At 42.9% G+C, this 24757-nt stretch overlaps 1 protein-coding gene across 2 annotated transcripts in view; it reads left to right on the top strand.

Annotated features, from left to right (window-relative positions):
- Nucleotides 1–24757, top strand: part of CD276 (CD276 molecule) — a 75983-nt gene that overhangs the window by 20006 nt on the left and 31220 nt on the right. Inside the window, exon 1 of one of the 2 annotated variants that reach the window (XM_072628407.1) lies at nt 10727–11084. The exons of the other annotated variant lie outside the window; for it this stretch is intronic. The gene's annotated coding sequence lies outside the window, so the exon portion shown is untranslated. Of the gene's footprint in view, nt 1–10726; nt 11085–24757 lie in introns of those variants that run through there. 2 annotated transcript variants of the gene reach the window in all.

Here is a 24757-nt window from a genome sequence, read left to right as displayed (position 1 = left end):
TCTTCATCATCATCATCATCATCATCATCATACAATGTTGAACACAGGCTTACATCCAGGCAGAAAGATAGGTAAACACTGAAAAGACACACACACAGAAACTCACAAAAACATGCTGAACCAACCAGCCCTTGGAAAAATTACAGACATGTGACTGTGCACAGAATAGAGCAGACAATCAGGGGATATTTATCTATTTGAATTGCATTAAACTGAATTAAGTAGATTTGCCTCAGCATTCTTGGACTTACCATCCTGTTCTTTCTTCTGACACCTGATGGATTTCTTGTCTCCAACCAAGGCTTTCTTTCTCATTTCCCCACATTAAAAAAAAAAGTTTCCAGGAATTTACAGTCACTAGAAGCCCGGGGAAGTCCACCATGGGCTCTGGTCTCACTCAGTCGGGGGTTTAATCCTGGAGTTCCAGACCATGGGGTCTAGATTTCTCACTGTGGCTTATCTACCACCCTAGAATAAGGCTCTGGAGAAATGTCTAAAAATAAAGCTAGGGCCTCCCTAGAGGTAGGTAGTAGGATTCTCAAGGTACTCCAGGTACCATTAAGATATCAGATAGCTTTTATTTCTTCCATCACAGATACTGCATAATATCTATAAGATTCAAAGGGCCATATGAACAAACGCAGAAAACAAGTACTCAGTTTATTACACTCATTATTTGTTTCTCTTTGGTCAGCTAATGCTGGAATTCTGGACTCAGGAATTTTCAGCCCATGAAGTTATTGGCAAGGTTGGAAACATCTATTCCTCAGGATTTTAAGTCACTGACCCATGTTTGTAAAAGGAAGCAGAAAGAAAGAAAGAAGAACTCAAGAACCAGTCAGTGCAGCCTAGAAAAGTGCCCCACTTGTTTCTATGTTTACATTAGGGCAGTTTGCAAGCCATCCTTGCCTCTGGGGGGAGGGGGAAGAAATCCTTCCCTCCCCCACTTGCTAGAATTCCAAAGGAGAGAAAGCACTGGCAGAGTCCTGAGGCCAAATGACCCAAAGTGGAGCCTCACTCTAAGAGCCTGCAGGGCAGGGGAAATTTCTCCTTCAAGGGTCCCTTCTGCAGTGGTCTGTTACCCATTATCTTCTATGTAGACCGTGGTCACTGGGAACCAATCCTGAGCTCAGGTGAAGGTCTCAGCAAGGACTGTGCCTATGTCCCGCTCCACAGATGGTGCCTCAGTTGGCAAATCAGGAGCTCCCCAGATCACCACTGCCAGCTAGCTAATAGATTCTTTCACACCAAAATGTAAGGAATTAAAGGCTTAACATATTCTCTCTTTGAGGGCTTGTCTGCATTTTCAAAGGAGATGCTATCCTAATGCAAAGGTTGTACAGCTCTAAACATTTCACTCACAGCTAGCCAACGTAGAGCCAGACGGCTCTTCCCAGTGGCCTAGAGACTGCATTATGTAGGTGGCAGCACCATCTGTCAATGCATACATCCTGCTTTGCATACACACTCACTCATATATGCCCTGTGACAGTCACACATAGTTATGTACATCATCAAGTAAATTAATAAAACTCACTCAAAATAACATAGCCCTTTACCAAATACAAGACCTTCTTTTCATAGAAATCTGAGGGAATATATTTCTTACTATTCCCATTTTCCCTATGAGAAAAGAAAAATGAGAGCAGTTGGGTCAGACATACTAACTGTATGACCTTGGGACAGTCACTTACCTGCTGGCTCTCTCCGTTTCCTCAACTGTAAAATGTGTACAATGATAATAATAATAAACCCACAGTGGTTATGAGGATCACATGAGATAATATTTGTAAAGTAATTAGCCTAGCAGCTACAGAAGCTACCGAAATGCTAGCATCATTATTATCAAGCTCAGTAACTTGCCTATGGTCTCATGACTTATAAGTGGCACAGCCAGAAGCATGATGGAGCAGAAAAATCTTTGGCCTTGGAATCAGGCACCTGAGATGGAATCCTTCCAGTGGCATTTGCTAGCTGTATGACATGGGTTAAGTCACGGAATCAGCCTCTTTGGGCTTTACTTTCCTTCTTGGTAGAAGGAAGTACTTGGGGTGTATGCCCTTTCAGGTTCCTGCTAGCTCCTAGTCTGTGCTCCTCTGACTCAGACGCTGAGACAGGGACTCTCTCAACTGTATCACTCAGCATCTGCCAGGCCTTCCCCACAGTTCTGTCCTCTGCTGGGAATGTTTAGCCTTTGACGTGAATCAAGTCCACAGATGAGTTGGGAGAGAACAATCACTGTGGTTCCCTCAAGATCTTACACAGGATGGGGTGGTCTTGTGGAATTTCTCAGGCAACCAGCATGGGGCAGTGAAGGAGTCATCCCTGCCCCTCTGCCTCCTGGGAAGGTGCCAGGCCTGATCACCAGCCTTGGGACACCTTAGTCCCGTGATTCTTAGCCACAAGGAGGCAAAGGAAAAATTTGGGTCATCAACACAGAGCTTAGCAATGACAATTCATCCTCATCATCCTCAAGGAGAGGAAATGGAGACAGAGGGAATGAGGTGAGATATCACAGGATCATATTGCTAGGATTGCAAGGGACCACAGAAGTCACCCAGTCTAACACCTCCTTTAATGATGAGGAAACTGAGGCACGGAGAGGAAATGACTTGCCCAAAGTTGCATAAATAATAAGTGGAAGAACTCAGAATTGAACCCACATCCTCTGACTCCAAATCTAACATTTTTCCCCACACTGTACCCCCCAGACTCTTAAGTTATTAGTGACTTTCCCAAGCTCATGAGCTCATGATCTAGCTAGAGCTAGGTTACAAATTCATGTCCCAACTCCAAATCCAATGTTTCTTTGTGCACTGCAAAGAGAACTTTAGACTTGAAATGAGGAAGACCTGTGTTCAGATCCAGCCTTAGACACTTAACCAGCTGTATAATCCTGGGCAAGTTCCTGACCTCTCTGTGCCTAAATTCCCTCATCTGTAAAATAAAAGTACCTTCCTCCCAGCACTTAGCCAAGTGCCAGACACATACTAGGTGCTTCATAAATGCTTATTCCCTTACCTCCCCCTTGCTGTGAGGATAAAATTATATATTTCTAAAGTGACTTTTAACCTTTAAAACACTATTATTATTATAGCCCCTGAGAATTGGAGCTAGGATTCCAGCCCAGACCTCCTAAGTCTCAATCCCACTTCTCTGTGTATCCTCCTTATTTGGGGGTGATGTGTCCAGAAAGCCAAAAGAATACTGACATCTGGCATTGCCTTGGAGCTGTTGCCCCAGTGGCTAATGGTGCCACAGTGGTGCTGGGTATGAGGGACTGGGGAGATGGGAGGAAACCAGAGGAAAGCACCAGCTCAGTGGAAAATATTCTGTGGTCAGCTCTCCTGCCCATCAGCCCTGTATATTTATAGACAACTCCACTTCATACTCAGCCTCTCCTTGTCTCATGAACCTTCATTATGGCAGGGTTGTGTGGTAGAGAGGGCACTGGTGTAAGAGTGAGGAGACCTGGGATCTGGTTCCAGCTCTCCTGCAGTGTAACTGTGTGACCCTGGGGTAGCTCCCTTCCCCCCATTCTGGGCCTCAGCTTCCCCACCTGAAAAAAAATAAAAGAGGGAGCCCTGCACTGGAAGATCTTTAAAAGTCATTTCTATGATCGGTGAAGGGGCTTTTCTTCCCATCATATTGAGGGGCAAACTGAGGTGAAATAGGAAATTAGCCATGATGAATCAGAGACAAGCCAGGGTTAGAGGGCCAGGAAGAGCGGAAAGAGTAGGGGTCTTGGAGTCAAGTCTGGACTCATATTAACAGAGTGATTTTAACCTCTGTTTTCTCATCCATAAAATAAGAATGACATAGCAAGCATACTTCCTACGTCACAGGGTTAGTGTGAGGATAGTGATTGGCACACCTTGACACCCTATGTGAATGGGAGCTACCGTTATCATAGTGTTATTGTTAGCACAGTGCCTGGCACATAGGGAGCACTTAATGTGGGCTGCTGGCCTTGCTTGTTGCTTTAATGAAAATCAATCAACAAGCATTTATAAGTGCTTGCTATGTGCCAGAAAATGTAAATGAGTGAGTAATGGAAAAGTATTAAAGGCTCACTCTGTGCTGACTTTGGGGGAAAGCCCATTGTATTGGGGGAGAGCCCATTTTATTAGGAGAAACCCCAAATATGGGTTTGATGTTCAGCTGCCAGACTGAAGGAAAACTCAGGGACTTTAGCAGGGCGCTTCAGAGCAGAAGGGAAGGCCGTTTGCCCTCAGAAAGCTTATATTCAGCCCAGGGAAACTGTGTACAAGCCTACATAAGATAAATAGGATATAAATGCAGGTGAATTTATGGGGGGAGGAGCCAGCAGCGGGGGCTGGCAGAGCAGGGGCAAGGGAGGAATGGCTTTTTATGGGGAAGCCCAGAAAGGAGAAGGCAGGCTTTTGCCTGATGAATCGCAGCTGCTTTTCTATAGTATTTCACATCTTCATGGTCACACAAGTGACTAAAGAAAACAAGAATAGTATAGGATACACAAGATGCTGTTGTGTTTATTGGTTGCAAAAAATTTAATAATTTGACTTATCAGAACAAAATCTGGCCTGAAAGCTGTATCTGACACACATTGCTGAGATCATACAAGATTCCTTGTTAGGGATAACCACAGAGCTAGAACTGTTCAAAGATCTTTGAATGGTCCAGGCCCATAGGATCAAAGATCTGTGGTAGAAGGGACCTTTAAGATCATCAGGTCCAACCGCCTCATTTTACAGATGAGGAAACTGATGCACAGGGAGATAAATCACAGGGGAAGCATGAGGGAACGTGTGCCTACCAAAGTATGTTTTCCAGGGTCATTCATGTAGCATCTGCTGCCAAAAGTCTAAAAGGAAGAGAGATTCCCTATAGATGGTAAGGTTCTCCAAAAACTCTTTTTTTCCCTATGACATTATGTTGATTGTATCATGCCTCAGAATAGTCCTGGGCTCCCCAATGAGATCCACCACCACTCAAAAGTGATCAGCTCAACAATCCACACAGGAAAACCAAGTAGATGAAGCATAAATACTGTCGAGATGACAAATGATTAGATGGGCAGCCTGTGAAGTTGGTCCATTGGTTCATAAATATTGAGCAGGTGTTGCAATGAGTTGAGAACAAAATAGATAAGAAGTGAGTCATCTAGGCTGTATTTGGGAAATTGGGTAGTAATTTCAATGATCCTAAGTTGCTGCCTGATGCAAGACCTTGTCTTTTAATACCAACAAACTCTGTATGATTCTGTAGTGCTACAAATCACAGAATACTCAAATGACAATAAACTTGAAGGGCAATGAAAAGACACATGGTGGACTTAAGTAAGCTACAGCATATGACTAATAGAAGTGGTCTATCATCAGGGACATGCATGATTGGCAGAAGGAGCTGGGCTGGTCACTGAGGAAGAGCAAGGGATAGGTAGCCTGAGTGTCACAGTGGTATGTGTAAACCCCATGAGAGGGCACTTAGAGGACCCCCATTAGAGTTCAGGCCAAGCAGGAGCTCTTTCCTTCTTTCCTAGAGGCCCCTAGCAGCTGCCCTCATTCTTTCCGCCTCTAGATCCCACCTCTAGAACCTTTCTGCCAATTATTCTTTCCCCTCCTAGATGGAGAATGAATGACCTATCAGAGGGAACCTTCTTTACTTCCCCTTCCTAGTTGTGATGGGTGGGGAAGATAGCCCAATGCATCTCAGGGACTTCTGGGCTTTTCCATCTGTCTTGCAGCTGGGTTCTTCCATATATGTTGTCTTGTCAACTACATATGAACTCCTTGAGAGCACAGACTGCTCTTCTTTTGTTTGATCCCCAGCACTTAGTACATAGTAATTTATCCATGAAATGTTGGAAGAATCAGGGAAAGGACTCCAATACATTAGATAGATCCTCTTTGGAGAGACTGTGGAAAAACATGTACTAGATTCACAGAAGATGAGATGTGGCTAGTTTATGATTCTTACTGGTGGAGCTGATCATCAGCATTTTGATGACATCCATTACTACTCTATTTCCCAGGCTCTGGTTGATTGTTGTCCCATTGTCTTTTAAGTTGGAAATTGATTATATCCTGCTAGGAAGTCAATAAGGTTTGTCTTCAGCATAGCCATTCAGAGCCATTGATCTAGAATGGGAAGACACCTGGTCCAACCCCCTCATTTTATAGATAAGGAAGCTGAAGTCCAAGGACCGGGATGTGGGGGGATCTGACTGACTTCGCACAAATACTAAGTAGTAGAGCTGGGTAGGATCTGAATTCATCACCATTTCCTCTCCATCCTTCTTCATGCTTCTCTTTGTACCCAATGCTATCATGGGCTCCATGAACCCCAACCTCTATGTCCCCAGCCCTGTCTTCTACTGTAGCCTTCACAAGTCTGTTCTCTCTTCATTACCCCAGACATAGGGGAGGATTTGTGGGAGGAAGACTTTGATCAAATCCCACTAAGTTATTTCTGTGAGCCTCAGTTTCTTGATCTGTAAAGGGACAGATAGAGTAGGTAATCTTCAAGTCTCCTTCATCCCATGCTTCTGTCCTCCCTTTCTAATCTCTTCCTTGAAGAGACAGTGCAGCAGAGTGGAAAAAGCACTGATTCAGGAGTCAGAAGACCTGGTTCAAATTCTACTCCTGACATTTCCTGTCTGACTGGGAGTAAGTCATTTCCTTATTTTAAAAATGAGGGCAATCAGCTTAGATGACCTTTGAGGGGCCCTTCCATCAACTGATCTACATTCTGGGCAAACTTCACTCATTCCCCCTGAGGTGTTAATGACTTATCACATATAAGTGAGAGAGTTCCAGTGGCTGGTGATTAGACTTCTGGGCTAGGAATTCTAACTTGGAGTAAGGAGATGTGGATTCTAATTTTGGCTCAGCTACTCCCTTGGTGATCATAGTTAAATCAGAGAGCTATAGTAAACAAAGTGATACATACATGGGATTATCATTCAAATGTTCCCCTTTGCAGTGGGGGTTGCATTTCAAAAAACAAGTCTGGAGAATTTTTATTGTTATTATTTATTTACTGTTAAATCAATTCTTTAACCCAGAGGAATGATTCATAATCATGGTTATGAAGGAATTTCAGGACCCTAGCAGGATAATGAATGGAGCTTTTTGAAACAGAGGCGGAGGTCCCAGTACATCTCCCATTAATCAACAATTAATCAGGATTTATTAAGGCTCTGTGCTAGGCACTGGGCAGATGGATAAAAGGATGACACTGCCTATGTACAAGTTTGCATTCCAATGAAAGAGCTTCCATCAGGGGATGTGTCTCTCCTCATTTGCATTCACCTCATGCATCCAATCAGGATGGTACTCTTGTCTTCTCTGCTTTTATAATTCTTCTTAAAGATTCCTTCCCTCTACTCACAGAGTTGCCTCCCTAGTTCAGGCCCTCATTGCCTGTCACCTCAGTTATTGCAATAGCCTCCCAATCCTTCTCCCTGCCTCAGGCCTCTCCCCATTCCAATTCATCTTCTCCATAGCTGCCAAAATGATTTTCCTAACAATCTACTGCCCACCCCTATCCACCATACTCCACTCTGGGACACACCAGAAACCCCTTTATTTGGCATCTAGTGCTCTTTACAACCTAGCCTTCCCTATCTTTTCAGTCTCCTTACACATTGCTAGCTACCCCCATGCATTGCAGTCTACAAGCCAGCCACACTAGCCTAACTTGCTGTTTTTCAAACTCAATACTTCATCAATACTTCATCGCTCATCTCCATGACTTTGCACTGGCTTTCTCCCAGGCCTAGAATGCTCTCCCTTCTTACCTCTGTCTTTTAGAATCCCTGGCTGTCTTCAAATGTAACTTTCTCCAGGAGGTCCTTTCCTCCTCTTTTAAGGCATATTTTATCTACTCTATAGCATATTTGTACTGATTTATGCACATGATGCTTCTCCCATTAGAATGTAATGTCTTTGAACATGGGGACTGCTTTTTCTTTTTCTATCTATCCTCAGTGCTTAGTGCAGTATCTGGCTCATAGTTAGCATTCAATAAATGCTTCTTGATGCATCGATTGAACCCAGCCCTGGACTAGAAACATGGTTCTGATATGCAACAGGTCAGGCCATTTTCCAAACACCAATAGTCAGGGCAAATTTTCACTCTCAATCACATTCATTGGTATACTGGAGAGAGCATCAGATTAGGGGTCAAGAGTCCCAGGAATAAGCTTTGAAATTCACTTATTGCCCATGAAACTCTGAACAAATCCCTCCACCTCTCTTGAGCCTCATGGTCCTCATCCATGAAATGCAAATAATAATATCCAAGCAACATATCTAACTGGGTTGTGGGGAAAGCCACGCTTTCACTGTACAAATATCTGCAATACTGCCATATATGTAATGTAACCCTGGGGTCTGCTGGCTAACAGGAGTTATGTTGAATAGGATCAGATGGTTTAGAGATGGTCATCTAATGTAAGTGCTCATTTTATAGATGAGTTCTTGGTTCTTTTCTCTCTATAACAGAAGTCCCTAATTTGGGTTCAGTGAACTTTTTAAAAAATTTTTGATACATATATTTCAATATAATTGGTTTCTTTTGTAATCCTATAAGTTTTACTTACTGCATTTAAAAACACTATTTTGAGAAGGGGTCTTATAGGTTCCAGTAGACACTGATAAAGGGTCTATGACACAATATGATGAATCCTTGCCCTAGACCAACTTTCTTGTTGTTCTCATCAGCTCCCATTGGTTCACCTATCATCTCTATGTGGATGAATCCCAGATCTATTTTCCTGTCTCCAGACTGTCTCCTGAGAGTCCTGTATCACCAGCTGATTAATGGGCATCTGCCACAACTGGATGTCCCTACAGTATATCAAACTCAATATGTCCCAAACAGAGCTCATTATCTCCCCCCCACTCCTAACTTTCTGATTCTATAAGGATACCACTCTTGTCCTCACCCAGGTTCACCACCTTGAACTCATCCCCAAACCTTCCTTCTCCTTCATCCTTTGTATTCAATCAGTTGCTAAATCTTGTTGGTCATACTTTCATAACATATCCAATACCCATCACTTCTCCACTAACATTGCCACTGCCTTGAGTCCCTCATCACCTCTCATCTGGACAGCAGGGTTTTAATTAGCCTCCTTGAGTCAAGTCCTTCCGCTTCCCAAACTGTCCTCCAAAGGTGCCAGTTAATATTCCTAAAGCACAGATATTATTCCCCAGCTCAAGAAGCTCAAATGACTCCCTCTTTCCTCTAGGATAAAATCCAAATCTCTCTGAGTTTAAAAGCTCTACAACTATCTGGCTTTAGCTTTCCAGTCTAGATTCATGACCCATCATTCTCTCTCTAGTATCCACTCAGCTTTGTAGCCAAAATGGCCTCCTTCCCAATGCAGACACTTACCCTACCTCTGTACTTTTAAACAGGCTCCCCTATTCCTCCCTTTATTCCTCTCTCCACTCCCTCTATCCCTCAGTCTCCTGGAATAGTAGGCTTCCTTCAAGGCTCAGTTCAGAAGTCATCCTCTAGACGAAGTCAGTATCAATCTCTCCCAGAAATCATTTTGTATCTACATTTGTTTCTTTCTATCTATACATCCAATAGCGGGCGTTTTCCCCGCATAAAATTCAGGCTCTTTGAGACGTAGTCTGTTTCCTCTTTTGTCTTCTTATACCGGTGTCTAGCACAATGCCTGGCACTGGGTGCTTAATAAATGGTAACTGAAGACATGAGGAAACTCAGGAGCAAGGCCGGGAAGTGACTGGCCCAAAGTCACTCAGGCAGTACCTGAGAGCTAGGTTTCAAACCCAGGTTGTCTGACTTCATGGTGCCGCTCCTAAATCACTTGGTACAAACTTTCATTCCACAGATGAGAAAATCGAGAACTAGAGAGAAGTGGTCTGAATATAGGCTGTCTCTTTTCCCCCTATCCCCATGAGATCTTGAAGATGAAAAAACAGATTCACCCTAAAACATAACCTCGGTTCTAGGTGGGCCGATTCGGCTTTATACAAATCAGAAGAGGGAGGCACGGTGAGGGCGGCGTGGTCAGCTCTATTCCAGCTCCTAGGGCGGAACACGAAGAGGAAAGATCTGTTCCACGGGCAGGGGAAGGAAGATCAGCTGAGGTCAAGTGTGCTAGTGGTTGGGATGAGCCCCAGACCTTCAGGCTGGCATTATCTAGGCTGGAGCAGGGGCTAAGACAGAGTGCCAGCCTCCCCACTCCCATCCCAAGCACAGCAGAGCCGAGGCTTTCAGTTTACCAGACCCTAAGGTTGGGGAGGCTGGCCAAGTTTTCTGCCTTTTCCCTAGGGACGTAATGCTTAGCCCTTCGCCTCTCCCAACCAGGGAGTGTCCCCAGGCCTGGGGGCTCCAGCCAAGAGAGAGAATCAAACCAGCCTCCAAGCCACTCCATTTCTGGACCTGCGGGGGCTGACGATGACATCATTCCCCGCTGGCTTTCCGAGTTCTGGATACTGTATTGATCCGATTATAGGCCCCTGCTAAAAATGAGATTTCATTGAAAGAAAAAAAAGCCCATACTCTTACAATGAAAAACACGCCAGTTATAGGAAGTTTTCAACTTTTATAGAGGCAGCTTCGGGGGTGGGGGTGGGGGTGGGACAGTGAGGTGAGTATGAGGATGGGGACGGGAAAAGTGCGCCCCATACTCTGACTAATATGGTACCTCCCCCCAGCCGTGGCAGCCCAGTCTCCCACCCCTTTCAGTCCCCCTGTTCTCCCCGCCCTCCCTGGGAGAGCCTTCCCTAGACCGCCAGCAGCCCAGCTTCCTGGGTCAGCACTAGCCTGGCCCAGCCCAGCCCTGCTCAGCCCAGCCCTCTCCTACTCGATCCCTCCATTCATGTCTTGACCGCAGCTGGCCCGGGATCGGTCCCCCACTTCCAGGACTCGGCCTGGCAGCTGAAGATGCCGGTGGCTTCCCCAGCTCCAGCTCCTTCTGCAGATTCTCGGTAGAGAAGGGAGTCGGACCCTGCGGGGAACTGAGCGCAGCTGGACTGGACCGCGCCTGGGCCCCGGGGACTCCTCGGGAAGTGGCTCGGAGCTGCTGCTACTGCTTAGGAGGAGGGAGGAGGTGGAGAGGGAGGGTAAGTACTCTCATGGCTTTTGTTGGCTCTGTCCGGGACTGGCGGGGAGGAGGCGGGAGCCCTGAGCTCGTGGTTCTGGGGGAAGGGAATGGGCCTGGCGGGAGCAAGTTCGGAAAGGAACGGGGGGGTGGGGAGGTGGGGGATGGCTTTTGTTCCCAAAGGCGTTCTGGCTTTGGAGCCCACCAGCCAGGTCTCCTGTAAGGCACGGGAGCTGACCCCAGAGGAGAAGTTGGCAGTTGTAGCTTTTGTTCTAGTCCGGGAGAAGGGAGGAGAATTGGCTCGGGGTTCCCATCTCAGTCTTTGCATTGTTATTACACACACACACACAGACACACACAGACACAGACACACATAGACACACACACACACAGACACAGACACACACACACACACACACACACACAGACACAGACACACACACACACACACACACACACACACACACTCTGCACACCAGTCACGTTGGCGCACACCCTGTAAACACAGGTACTCTCGATTGTAGGATTGCTGATTATATGGCAGGCAGACTATAAGGGGATCATCTGAGTCATCACTACGTTGCAGCTTACCCCCAGTGTGACTTGGCAATGAAGTACAGGGTCTGCTTCGCACCCTTGCCCCTGATTTTGCTTCTCACTTTCTCCTCCAACTCGAGGGGACCCTCAGTCTCTGATTCTTTTTCCTACTTTCTACCCCCAACCCAAAGGGTCTGTCTTACTTCTAAGCCTATTTCTTTCCTTTTTCTCCTGGACCCCTAAGTTCATGAGTTCAGTTTCATATGTGTGGAGTATATAATTTATATGGTTCAGACTCTGAGTGCTCTAGGGGTTGAGAGGGGAGAGGAGCGATCTGAGGACGACCAAGAGGGCTTCTTGAGGATGGTGGGACTGGAGCTGGGTCTTGCAGGATGGGGAGAATTTGGACAAAGGGCTCCGAGCTTTTGGAGTTCTTGGCGACTGGAGTTATGGGCTTCTCAGACAGCTTGAACTGAGGCATAAAAGCGGAAATTGACACAGTTTGTGAGGGGACAGTGAAGAGAATGGTCTGGAAGGGGAGGAGGATGTGTATTGGGAAAAGCAGATAATTGTGGATGGAGAGAAAACAGAGGCTATAATCAGAGGCTTTGTAAAGAGGTAGGGGAGAGAGAAAAAGATGGACACAAAAAAATCTGGCCATCATGGATTTGAAAGTTATGATGAGCTGGAGGTAAGATGGGGAAGTTAAGAGCTGGCTGGTGTTGGGGACAGAAGGAGACACCGAAGTGGAAATGACCAGTTTCTTGAATCACTCTGGCTGCAACTTTTTTTTTTCCTCTCTCATTTTTTTTTAATTATTTTTTAATGTTTAACAATCACTGCCATACAATTGAGATTTTATCCCCCTCACACCTACCCCCCACTACCCCCCTCCCTCCCCACGACTGCATACAATTCTGTATAGGTTCTACATATACTTTCCTATTCAGTATATTTTCACTATAGTCATGCTATGTAGTCAGACTAAGATAAATGAAAGAAATCATATAACAAATCAAAACATGATACACAAAAACCTACACATACACAAACATGATCTGCTACATTTTGCGAATGATTTCCATATTTCTTTCTCTGAGTGTGGAAGGCATTTTGCCTTTAGAACCACCATTGGGATTTTTTTTTTTTAAGAAGTTCTTCTGTTATTACAAAATTCCAAGTCTACCAGAAAAAACTCTCGCACACTGTGGTCGTTGCTGTGCACAAAGTTCTCCTGGTTCTGCTCCTTTCACTCAGCATCACATCATATAAGTCCTTCCAGGCCTCCCTGAAGTCCTCTTGTTCATCATTTCTTATGGCACAATAGTACTCCATTACATTCATATACCATAATTTATTCAGCCATTCCCCAATTGATGGACATCCCCTTGACTTCCAGTTTTTGGCAACTACAAAGAGTGCTGCTATAAATATTTTTGTACATGTGGGACCCTTTCCCATTTTTATGATCTCTTGGGGATACAGTCCTAGTAGTGATATTGCTGGGTCAAAGGGTATGCACATTTTTGTAGCCCTTTGGGCATTCTGGCTGCAACTTTTAAACCACAGTTAATTTTTGATTCACTCCTATTAATAACTATTTACCCACAGCAAAATTTTAGTAGCTATTGATAGGTTGATTACTAGAATGAGATTTTATCTACAACCAGCCTTATTAATTGATGCTCCTCTCATTAAAATAGGATAAAATTCAGAGGTGAAAGCAACCATTTAGTCTAGGGTGTCAGCCTGTTCTTTGTCACCAGACTCTTGGCAGAGTATGGTGGAGTACACAGACCCCTTCTCAGAATCATGTGTTTAAATGTATACAATAAAGCACATGGATTTAAAAGAAGTCAATGACACTGAAATAAAGATGTTCCTCCCCCATAAGTTCATGGACTCTCTGAAATCCATCGGTGAACCCCTCCCAGGTTAAAAACTTGACAAATATAGTCTGGCTCCTTCAGAAGTGGAAACTAAGGTTTGAAAAGGGAGGAATTAAAAAAAATGTTTTAATTTATTTCATTAACTATTTCCCAATTACATGTAAAAAAATTTTTAACATTCATTTTTGAAAATTTTGAGGTACAGATTCTCTCCCTCCCTCCTGTGCCTCCTCCCCAGTCCTGGAGAAGGCAATCAATGTGATATCAATTATACATGTGAAGTCATATAAAACCTATTAGCCATGTTGCAAAAGAAAACATACACAAAAACCCCAAGAAAAATAAAGTTTTTCTTAAAAAATTTCACTCTGAGAGGATGAGGAATTTGTAATAATACAGCTATGGAGACAGGTTTTTCTTTATTCTATCTATAGAGAATATTTAATAAGTAAATCTTTTTTTTTTGTCCTGACCTGTTATTTCACTGACTCCTAGTATGGAACTCGCTTGACCATGGCAGACCAAGATCTCTTCTGCACTTTAATCTTTGAAAGTTTCCTAAAGGCACTAAGAGGTTCAGTGACTTTCCCAGAGTCACTTACTGAATATATGCTTGAAGCTATTTTTGTCAAATCAGGCGTTCGTGATGCTGAAACCAGTTGTTTATCCATTGTTCTAGGCTGCTTCTCTAAGCAAATCAATATGTAAGCAGTTCTAAGAACTCATGTGGTTATGAAACACTCATCGATCCTCACAATAACCCCCTGAGACAGGCAGAGGAGGCATTTGGATCTTTGGGTTACAGATCATAGGCTTGGAATTTAGAACTGGAAGAAGCCTTAAGGTTCATTTAGACCAAGCCCCTTATGTTAGAGATATGGAAACTTAAGTCAGAAAGACTTTAAGCCCAAATTATTATCATCGGTTCAGTCATTTTTCAGGCATGTTTGACTCTCCATGACCCCATCTGGGATTTTCTTGGCAAAAATACTGGAGTGGTTTGCCATTTCCTTCTCCAGTTCATTTTACAGATGAGGAAACTGAGGCAAACAGTGTTAGGTGACTTGTCCAGGGTCACACAGCTAGTAAGTTCCTGAGTCTGGACTTGAATTGAGGTCTTCCTGACTCTAGACTTAGTGATTTATCTACCATGCCACCCAGCTGCCCAAGCCCAAGATTACACAGGGAATAAAATGGTAGAGCAGGGATTTGAACTCAGGTTCTATGACTACTAAGTTCAACACTCTTCACACTGCATGCCAGTTCTTTCTGAAAGCTCAGAGGGTCATAGATTTGGAGTTGAAAGGGACCTTAGTGTTCATCTGGTCATTTAGAAAATCTGAGACCCAGAGAGACTAAGTGATTTGCTCAAAGTCACAAAGATAAAAAGTAGAATTGAGATTTGAGTTGAAGTCCTCCAGCTTCCTAATCCTAGGTGGCGCCATCATGCATCATACATATATGAAGGGATCTGGAGTCAGGAAGACCTGAGTTCAAATCCAGGCTCAGACACTTTACTAGCTGTGTGATCTTGGGCAAGTCACTTACCCCTATTTGTTTAGTTTCCTCATCTGTCAAATGAACTGCAGAAGATGATGGCAAACTACTCCACTATCTCTGCCAGTGGATTCCCAATGGAGTCACAAAGAGTTGGACATGACTGAAATGACTGAACAACAACAACAACAATAAAACTTTCTAATCCAGCCTTGTCTCCACTCCAGGGTGAAGAGTCTAAGCCAGGGGTGGAGAACCTGCAGGCTTGAGGCCACATGTGGCCTTCTGGGACTTGAGTACAGCTTTTGGATTGAGTCCGAGTTTTACAGAACAAATTCTTTTATTAGGAGGAGTTGTTCTGTGAAGTTTGTAGTCAGTCAAAGGGCCACACTTGAGGACCTAGAGGTATAAGTGGAGCCTGAGGATTATCTCTTATAGTAAAATGCGTATTTATTGTATTTAAATATATGTTTATAAATGTGCACATATTTATAAAATATATGTGTATACTTATACCTACACACACACACACACACACACACATATGTTTAATTGCCCCATTCTCCCCCACACATACTCATATCCAATGATTGAAGTCTCTCCCTTTCATCAAGGTCTAACTGATGTCAGGAAGCTTTTTCTGGCTTTTCTATATGATTCTCCACCTTCATCTCCTCCCCCAGGTAAAAATGATCTCTTTCTCAAATTTCTCTTAATGCTTTGGCTATTCCTGACCTTTCCTTATGCCACCTTTGCCTTATATTTTACTGATGTGTGTACATGTCCCATCTCCCAATTACATTGCAAACTCTCTGAGCGCAGGATTTGTATAATAGAATCATAGATTTAGAGCTGGAAGTGACACTGAACCATCTCATCTAACTCTTTCGTTTTATAGTTGAGAACACTGAAGTACCGAAGGTTGAGTTATATGGTTAGGGTTATAGAACTAATAAGTGTCTGAGGTAGGATTTGAACCCAAGTTTTTCAGACCCAAGTCCAGTGCTCTATCTGTGATGCCACGTTCCCACTCCATTATCTGCCAGTTCCTCATTATGGCCAGGAGGTAATCCTGGAGAGAAAGATTTTGAGTCTAGGCCCAATGTCTGAGGACCAGCCTAGGTAAGTTCAAATAGGGTCAATACCAGCAGGGTGGACACCAGGTAATGATTTTTTTTTTTTGACCACAGAAACTTTTAAAGGCCATCTACGAAATCATGGAGCTCTGTCAGTAGAGGAAAGATCTAAATCAATCACTGCCCTCATAGGACATGTCATAGCTGGCATCCTTCTGGCACAGACATACAGAATCCATACCCCATGAGAGCTTATCTGACATGGGGAGTGGTCAGAGGAGAACATGAGTGGGGCACTGCAAAACATGTACTTTTTTGTGATTTTGGCTTATCAGCTAGTTGAATTCAAAAGAAATGAAATCATAGACATTTAAAGTATGGAAGTGCTTGGAGTCTTGTAGGGGAGTACAGATGAATAGGACCAGGGCTTACAATAGAATGGGAAGAATTGGAAGTGTGCACAAAATCCAGCTTTCCTTTGCTAGGACCCCAAAGGCAAAAACTTTTAGCACCTGAAAGAAGGACGAGAGATGAATATAGCCTCTGTAGTAACTCACATTTCTCAGCTTCAGAGAATTTTAGAATTGAAGAGGACTTAAGAGCTCGGGGAATACAATCTTTGTATCATGTCAAGTTAGCATTTGCATCATGCCAAATGACCCCATTTGGGGTTTTCTTGGCAAAGATACTGGAGTGTTTTGCCATTTTTTTCTCCAGCTCATTTTATGGATAAGGAAACTGAGGCAAACGGGGTAAAGTGACTTGCCCAGAGTCACACATATAGGAAGTGTCTGCGACCAGATTTGAACTCAAGAAGATAAGTCTTCTGGATTCTAGGCCTGGCGCTCTATCCACTGCACCACATAATTGTCCTAACAATAACAAATAACAAATAACTATTTGTATCATGCCAAATTTCCCCTCAAAATAAAGGCCCACTTTTTAAACATTTCCTCCTGAGATGTTGAATGATCCAAGTCATAGAAGACCCATAATCTCTGAAAGTTTGAAGTTGAGAGTCCCCCAAAGGGCAATGGTGGAGTGCATGGCGGCCTTGAGTGTCTTGTAAAACTTTGTACATGAGAAGTCACTTGGGAGAAGTGGTATAAAGGAAGTCATCAGAGAAATTTATGACTAGAAAAAAGATGGGCCAGTCACTTAGCCAGACTGGGATAATTCATAGGTATCCTGTATACTCCATTGGTATCCACCAATGTCAAGATTGCTAGAGGAAAGCTTTTCTCATGGGTTTCCTCTTAGGATAAATAGGATGTTAGTGATAGAAGTGTCTTTAGAGATCATCTGGTACAACCACCTCTTCTTATACAGGAGGAAGCTGAGGTCAAGAGATTGGTCTCATGCATGTCCTAGCTGGGATTCGAAACCAAGTTTTCTGACTTTCGACTCTGTTTCTTCCACTATTCCACAACCCCTCTTGGGATAAAAGTTTCTGCTGCTCTTCAGACTTCCCCTTCCCACTCTGTACAACTCCCTCCCACTTCCATTTTTATCAATCGGTCTATTCTCTCTCCATCTGTCTCCAGACCCCTGTGGTTTAGGCTGTTGGCTAGTTCCTGGGCTGGTGCACAGAGGCTGTATTCATCTCTCCTCCTTCTTTCAGGTGCTAAAAGTTTTTGCCTTTGGGGTTCTAGCGAAGGAAAGCTGGATGGAGAGAGAAAGACATTCATTTTTCTTTTGGAAGAGGCAATATGGCAGAGTATTGGATCAGGGAATCTAGATTGAGATTCCAGCTCTGCTACTTATTAGTTGTATGACTTTGGGCAGATTCTTTCCTCTCTCTGGGCATCACTTTCCACGTCTTTAAAATAAGACAGTTGGACCAGGTGGTCTCTTAGGTGCCTCCCAGCTCCAAGTTCAATAATCCTGTAACATCAAGCTGTAGAGGGCAAGGGTAAAGGAACATATTCCTTATAGGGAAACTAGTATCTAGGATTGATCAGAATCTGTTTAAGGAGTTTATTATTTCTTGAGTTTGTGTAGGTTTGGGAATAGGGATGGCACTCCCACTAGGGCCTTTGTTGGGGAAGTGAGCAAAAGGGCTCTGAGTTCTTAGACTTGGTCTACGCTCCCAGGCACAGCTGGACTAAGGATGTATCTGGTTGCATTTGATCACTGCCTTCAGGGTGGGGCAGGAAGGGAAGGATATCCAGGGAATTCTGGCCTTCGTCCAATGGGGATTAGTCAGATCATATGATGGGTATGAAGCTTTCTCCAGTCAGACCATGTGATGAGCCTGTGTCTTTCCCCAAGCTCTGGGTTATGTCCAGGTAGATCTATAACACCAACTTGGGCCTCAGAGTAGCCTACTGCTTCAGTTCTACTACTTTCCTGCCCAAATTTCCTGCTCTAGGGAGATGAAGAGCTGGGAGCCTATCTGGGGGTCTTGGGGGGACCCTTGGTATACACGGGACACATCAGTGGAAGATTTCCCTCTCTCCCTAACAAGAGGAGCCCATCATGAAGATTTTAGGTACCTTCAGCTCTTTCCCCTGGGAAAAGGTCTCATGGGGGTAGAATTCCCTTGACAACTATAACCAGAGTTCGTTTTGGGGGCATTGTACCCTTTTCTGAAAGGCAGCATGGCACAGTGCAAAATGGCATTGGATTTGGAGTCAGAGATCTTTTTCTTGCTTTCTGTGTATCTTTGGGCATATCTCTGGGTAATGGTTTCCTTATCTGGAAAATGAGAAAGTTGGATTAAATGGCCCCTCCTGTCCCTTCCAGATCTGAATGTTCCTATGATCATCCTTCTTCTACTTTCCAATCTGACCACCCCACACCGTCCCACCAGCTGGGTGAAGCTTAGCATGATTCAGTGCAAAGAAGAAAGGGAATCAGAAGCCTCTGGGTTCTGGTCCAGGTCTTGTCATCCTTTGACCTTGGGAAAGCTTTTTTCCATCAATGCCCTCCTTTGTAAAAGTTGGGTGAGGGTGGCTAAGGTAGAGCAGTGGATAGCACACTGGGCCTGGAGTCAGGAAGACCTAAATTCAAATCTGGCCTCAGACACTTACTAGCTATATGATCTTGGGCAAGTCACTTAACCCTGTTTGCCTCTAGTTCCTCATCTGTCAAATGAGAGAGTTGGACTAAATACTCTAAGTTTTCTTCAAGCTCTAAATCTGTGATCCTGTGATTTCAGAGGCAACAAATAATTGACTGCTACAAAGCTATATAGAAAAGCCTGGTTAGAAGGTGTATGTGTATGCGTGTGTGTGTGTGTGTGTTATATGTATGCTTGTGTTTTATGTGTTGGGTGTACATGCATGTGTATATACTTGTGTTGGGTGTGTGCTTGTGTGCACTTGTGTTTTCGGTGTTGGGTGTGTGTGAATGTGTGTATGTATGTGGGTGACCTTCCATCTCCAGAAGGTTTGTTGTCATGCGGTTAAGATAGCACTAGACAGAAGAACCTTAGCCCAAAGTAGATCAAGGATGTGCTGAGAGACAGTTGGAGAGGACTGAGCAGCCTATGTGCTTGAGTGGGCAAATGTGATTGAGGAAAATGACCATAGACCCTTAAGATTCTGTAGATTTCAGAAGTCATCTGGTCAACCCAAACCCACCCATGAGCAAGAGGTCCCTGCTATGATGACATCCCAACAAATGGTCAGCCAGCTCCTGATTTAAGACACAAGTGAGGTGGAAACCATTACCTGCAAAGGCATCCTTTTCCCCTTTCCCCCCTTTTTACAAATTGGATTTTGTTTTTTGAACTAATAAAAATCTGTTGCTCTCCCCCTACCATTCCATCTCTATTGAGAAAAAGAAAAAACAAAACTCTTGCACAGTCAAGCAAAATATGTTCTCATATTGGCCATATACAAAAAATACATGTCTCAATCTGCACACTGTCTATTATCTTTCTCTCTCTGGAGCTGGTATGGTACGTTTCATCATGTGTCTTCCAGAATCACAGTTGGATCATTATGTTGATCAGAATTCTGAAATCTTTCAGTTGTTTGTCTTTACAATGATGTTATTATATAAATTGTTCTCTTGGTTTTGCTCACTTCACTCTGAATCTGTTTATATACAAGTCTTCATCATTTCTTTGAGCACAAAAGTATTCCATGACATCCATACGTTGTACTTTGTTCTTTCCCCAGTTGACAGGCAACCTTTTAGTTAGCTGCTATAAATATTTTGTACATATGGGTCCATTTCATTTTTCTTTGGTCTCTTTGGAATATAGGATTTGTAGTGGTCTTGCTAGGTCAAAGGCCATGCATAGTTTAATTACTCTTTGGGAATAATTCCAAATTATTTTCCAGAACGGTAGGACCAATTTAGAACTCCAATTTACAAGTCCACAAAGTGCACTAATGTACTTTTTTTCTCACAGCTGCTTCAGCATTTATCTTTTTGTCGATGTTGTCAATCCGATGGGTATGAGATGGGACCTCAAGGTTGCTTTACTCTGCATTCTCTTTAAGGGGCAGCTAGCTGGTGCAGTGGCTAGAGCACCAGTGCAAGAGTCAGGAGGACCTGAGTTCAAATGTCACCTCAAATGACACTTGACCTTGGGCACGTCACTGAACCCCAATTGCCTCATCCTGAGTCATCTCCAGTCATACTGATGAATATTTGGTCCCTGGATTCAGATGGCTCTGAAGGAGAAGTGAGGCTGGTGACCCTGCACAGCTCTCTCTCGCTCAAAACAAAGTCAAGTGCAAGTCATGTCATTATTTCTCTGAGGACATGGTCTTCTTCAGCAATGAAGGACGAACACACACACACATGCACACATTGCATTCTCTCATTTTAAATGATGGGTGCATTTTTTTAATATGGTCATAGATAATTTGAATTTCTTCCTCAGAAAACTATCCACATCCCTAGCCTCTTCCACTTCTGCATAACTAATTACTAGGGAGACATTTTTTCTATTGAGCTGAAATCTGCCATTCTATAACTTCACTTACTGCTCCTAGATCTAGCTCTTGGGGCCAAAGAGAACAAATCTATTCTCTCTTAAATACAACAGTCTATGACATACTTGTAGACAGCTGTCAACTCCTCCTTGAGTCTTTTTCAGGCTAATGATCTCATTCTTTCATCTGATCCTCACATGTCATGAACTCCAATCCCTTCACCATCCTCGTTGTCCTCTTGTGGACATTCTCATGCTTATCAATCTTTTTTAAAAAGTAGCATTCAGGACAGGATACAATTCTCCAGACCAGGTCAGAGTACAGTGGGACTATCCCCTCCATTAGCCAAATAGAGGTCTTATCAGAAGTCTTAAGCCTCAGACACTTAGTAATTGTGTGACCTTGGGCAACTCACTTAACCCTGTTTACCTCAGTTTTCTTGTCTGTAAAATGGGAGCAATAATAGCCCCTATTTCCCAGAGTTGTTGTGAGGATCAACATAGTACATAATAATTGTAAAGGGCTTAGCACAGTGCCTGGCATATGGTAAGTACTATATGAATGTTAACTGTTACCATTGTTATTATCAATCCCTTTCCTTGTGATTGCTCTTCAAATATCTGAAAACCCACCCAATGTCTTCCCTTCTCCCACTTAAACACCCTCAGGTCCTCCAGCTGATTTCGTTATCATATCAGTTTAAATTCTCTATCCATCCTGGTCTCCTCCATCTAGACGATTTCCTATTTATCAATATCCTTCCTAAAGCGTAGCAACCAACATGGACCATAGTCCTCAGAGGTGTTCTGGTTCGGGCAGAGTACATGCAGCAGGATGACTCTGCCTGCCCCCAATGCAACAATTCCGTGCAAGCAGCCAAGAATCTCATTTGTTCCTGGGTCACTTCATTGACTTTCATTGAGCTTGATGTTCATGCCCTCCTCTTCCACCATATCTGTCCCATTCTGTCCTTGTGCAGGTGATTTTTGAAATACAAGTATAGGACTTTGCATTTATCCCTGTTAAGTTTCACCCAACTGGTTTGGCTCTTTGTTCCAGCCTATTGATTCTAGTAGATTCCATCATCCACTGTGTTCTCAGACCTCCACAGTATTACTTAAGATTCTATAAATTTGATAAACATACAATCTAAGCCTTCTCCCAAGTCATTAATAAAAACGTTGAACAGAAAAGTTCCATGTATGGAGCCTTGTTTCATTTTGCCAGAGACATCCCTCCAGATTGATATCTATCCATTAATCACGTTGTTTGGACATTGTTATTCAACAAATTCTAAATTCACTAAATTGTACTGTTATTCAGCCCCATAATTCTCCATTTTGCCCATAAAGGTCCAGTGAAAGTTTTGTCAGGTGAATTGTGGAAATCAGGAATTCAGTGTCGATGGAATTACTCTGATCAATTTAATGACCCTGTCAAGAAAGGAAATGAGATTAGTCTGGCATGACTTGTTCTCAATGAACATGCTGGATTCTATTGATCCCTGGCTCTCTTTCTAACCACTTACAAACCAGCACTTAAAAAATGTGGCCTCAAATTCTGCCAAGAATTATTATTAAGTCCACTGGCCTGTAGTTTGGAGAGTTAAAATCAGAGAAAGGCTTATCTTTCTACAGTCTTACAGTACCTTTCCTGTTCTCCCTAATTCTTCAAGAATCAGTGATAGTAGCTCAGCAATCACATTCACCAGTTGTTGGTCCCCTCCCCTCCCCCATATCAGCTTCAATTCAATTCAATTCACTTCAATAGAATTGGCTTCAAGAAACTTACATTTTATTGGGAGAAGATGTTCATATAAGAGATAGCATGTATAGTGGAAAAAACTCTGGACACAGAGTCAGGACAATCCTCCCTCTGAAACTTATTCTCTATATGATGACAATTTCATCTGTCTCAACATCAGTTTCCTCATCTATAAAATAGGAGCAATGACAGCAACCTTGCAGGTTATCTTCATACTTTTAACTTGTAACCCAGTGTCCCCATGCTCTGGGGTTCCATTCTTGGAGGATGAGCCCAGATTAGAATCTCTTGACTTGTTATAGTCTGTCCCATGGTTTATTTTATCATAGTTCAGCATGTAGCTTATAGTTAGGTTTCCACAGATGTAGGAACCAATGTTCTCAGCTTCTGCAAAGCAGCAAGATTATTTTGTCCTAAAGAAGACACAGAAAGCACTTGTAAAGGATTTGCAAAAGCCCATGAACAAAGGCAGACCATACCTCACAGGATTCAGGGTAGTCCCTAAACAGTGACAGAATTCTTCTTCCTCTCTGGTTAGCCTTCCCAAGCTGCCCTAGACTTAGAACCGCCTCTAGTCTTGGACTACCTAGGAAGGGAGATGTACTTGAGCCTGCTCCAAAATTTAAGTGAGTACTTCTTTCTTTCTTTTTTTAATAAATTTATTTATTTTTAGTTTTCAATGTTCATTTACATAAATTTCATAAATTTTCTCTGCCTTTCCCTCCTCACCCCTTCCCCAACACAGCATGCAGTTCTTTATAGGCTCTCTATATAAATTCTTATTAAACATAGTTTCACATTAGTCATGTTGTAGAGAAGAATTAGAATGAATGGGAGGAATCATGAGAAAGAAAAAGCAAAACAAAACTAGACTAAACAGAAAAAGAGATCAGATAGTATGCTTTGATCTGCATTCAGACTTCATATTTCCTTCTGTGGATGTGGATGGCATTTTCCATCATGAATCTTTTGGAGTTGTCTTAGATCCTTGCATTGCTGAGAAGAGCTAAGTCTATCAAAATCAGTCATTGCACAGTGTTGCAGTTACAATGTACAGTGTTCTCCTGGTTCTGCTCACTTCACTCAGCATCAGTTCATATGAGTCTTTCTAGATTTTTCTGAAGTCCACCTGCTTATCATTTCTTATAACACAATAGTATTCCATTACACTCATATACCACAACTTGTTCAGCCATTTCCCAGCTGATGGACATCCCCTCAATATCCAATTCTTGGCCACCATAAAAAGAACTGCTAAAATATTTTTGTACATGTGGCTTCTTTTCCTGTTTTTTATGATCTCTGGGATACAGACCTAGAAATGGTATTGCTGGGTCAAAGGGCATGCACAGTTTTATAGCCCTTTGGGCATAGTTCCAAATTGCTCAGTTCACAACTCCACCAACAATGAATTACTGTTTCAATATTCCCACATTTTCTCCATCATTTATAATTTTCCTGTTTTGTCATGTTAGCCAAGCTGATAGGTGTGATGTGGTATCTAAGTTGTTTTGATTTGCATTTCTCTCATCAACAGTGATTTAGAACATTTTTTCATATGACTATGGATAGCTTTAATTTCTTCTTCTGTAAACTGCCTGTTCATATCTTTTGACCATTTATCAATTGAGGAAAGACTTGTATTCTTATAAATTTGACTCAGTTCTCTATATATTTTAGAAATGAGGCCTTTATCAGAGACACTAGTTGTAAAAATTCTTTCCTAATTGTCTGCTTCCCTCCTATTCTTGCTTGCTTTGAATTTGTTTTTGCAAAACCTTTTCAATTTAATGTAATCAAAATTATCCATTTGGCATTTCATAATGTTCTCTATCTCTTGTTTGATCATAAATTCTCTGTTCTCCATAAATCTTACAGATAAATTATTCCTTGCTCTCCTCATTTGCTCATAGTATCAGACTTCTGTGTAAATTGTGTATCCATTTGGACTTTATTTTGGTATATGATGTAAGATCAATATTGGTCTATGCCCAGTTTCTGCCATACTAATTTCCAGTTTTCCCAGCAGTTTTTGTCAGA

This window comes from Notamacropus eugenii, chromosome 1 (assembly GCF_028372415.1).
Source record: "Notamacropus eugenii isolate mMacEug1 chromosome 1, mMacEug1.pri_v2, whole genome shotgun sequence".
NCBI lineage: Eukaryota > Metazoa > Chordata > Mammalia > Diprotodontia > Macropodidae > Notamacropus > Notamacropus eugenii.
This window is presented reverse-complemented; position numbering and strand designations above follow the sequence as displayed.